The sequence below is a fragment of the Panicum virgatum genome, chromosome 6K, assembly GCF_016808335.1.
Source record: "Panicum virgatum strain AP13 chromosome 6K, P.virgatum_v5, whole genome shotgun sequence".
Lineage (NCBI taxonomy): Eukaryota > Viridiplantae > Streptophyta > Magnoliopsida > Poales > Poaceae > Panicum > Panicum virgatum.
In genome coordinates this window covers 2,052,595-2,054,220 of record NC_053141.1, presented here as the reverse complement: position 1 = coordinate 2,054,220, position 1,626 = coordinate 2,052,595, and the positions used below count along the sequence as shown (strand labels likewise).

Here is a 1,626-nt window from a genome sequence, read left to right as displayed (position 1 = left end):
ATGCCAGCTTTGCTAAAGAATGAATTAAGCTTATGATATTCACCTCCCCAATCAGTTTGCATGGCTAAGATCTTTCTATTGAAGAGGCGTTCAACTAAAGCTTGGAACTCATGGAATTTTTGAAATACTTCTGACTTAAATTTCAGAAGATAAACCCAAGTAAATTTGCTAAAGTCATCAATAAAGCTCACATAGTATTTCTTTCTACCAACAGATTCCGGCGCATGACCCCAAACATCAGAGAAAACAAGTTCCAATGGATATTTAGAAATACTAGATGAAGTAGGGTAAGGAAGCTGATGACTTTTTCCTTGTTGACATGCATCACACACTAACTCATTTGAATTTTCTCCGGAACAAGGGAGATTATTGCTACTAATAATTTGTTTAACAATAAACGAGGACGGATGTCCAAGACGACTGTGCCATCTCGACTCAGATGGCTTGGTGGCGCTCAAGGCTTGTTTGACTGATGACGCAGGAAGGGGGTAGAGGCCTTTGTGACACCTTCCTTTAAGAAGAGTATTCTTCGTTGCCTGATCCTTGATTAAAAAGAAATTAGGGTGAAATTCAAGAAAGGCGGAGTTATCAGTAGCAAGACGGTGAACGGAAACAAGATTTTTCTTGGCTTGTGGAACATAAAGAACATTGTTTAGATGAATATCACGACTAGGAGTATGAATGGTAGTATGACCAATATGACTAATATCCATACCTGTACCATTCGCCGTGTGGATCTGATCTGATCCGTGGTACTTGTTCTTCACCGTCAGCTTCTCCAATTCACTTGTTACGTTGTCAGTGGCACCGGTATCCATGTACCAATTAGTGTCCACCCCATACGAGTTTGTTGCTGCTGCAACCAACCTTTGATTTGGAACATAATCTTCGTTGAACCTGTGCCAGCATTCTGCAGCAGTATGTCTTTTCTTGAAGCATACCTGACAGAACAGTTCTCCATCAGATGACGTCCTTGGGTTGTTGTTGTAGTTGCGGTTGGAGTTGTTGTAACCTCCACCACGTCCTGCACCTTGGCGCTGAAAATTCCCTCCAGAGCTGCCGCGACCTCCTGAGTTGCCGCGCCCTCCAGAGGTGTAGCCTCCTCCACACGATTGGCCTCTGCCACGCATGTTCCTGCTGCGACCATGGCCGCGACTAGCAGAATTGGCGGAGCCTCCCTGGTTTCCTCCATACATAAGATCCATATGAGTCTCGAAGCTGAGAAGCTGTGAATAAGACTCACCAAGAGAGATCGGCTCCACACGAGTGCAGAGAGATGTGACAAGGGGATTGAAATCCTCGCCCAATCCAGTGATGATATACTCGATCAATTCTTCATCTTCAAGCGGTCTGCCTGGCGCCCTCATATCGTCGTCTAGAGTCTTCATCTTCTCGAAGTACTCCGCAACGGACGAGCTCCCTTTTTGGGTAGTCGCCAAAGCAATCCGTGTATTCACGGTTCGTGCTCGCGTCTGTGACGCAAACATGTCTTCTATGATCTTCCATGCTTCCACAGCCGTCGCACATGTAGCAACCTGCGAGAGGATGTCTTTTGACAAAGAATTTAGTAGGTAGCTAAGGACCTGTTGATCCGTTGCTTCCCAATCATCTAGTGCCGGGTTCGGC

The 1,626-nt window shown here is 45.6% G+C and overlaps 1 non-coding gene across 1 annotated transcript; it reads right to left on the bottom strand.

Annotated features, from left to right (window-relative positions):
• Positions 1-1,210: 1,210 nt before the first annotated feature.
• Positions 1,211-1,349, bottom strand: LOC120639364. The gene has a single exon (XR_005661369.1). It is a non-coding gene; the product is annotated as a small nucleolar RNA Z247 (small nucleolar RNA).
• Between the last annotated feature and the right edge of the window lie 277 nt (positions 1,350-1,626).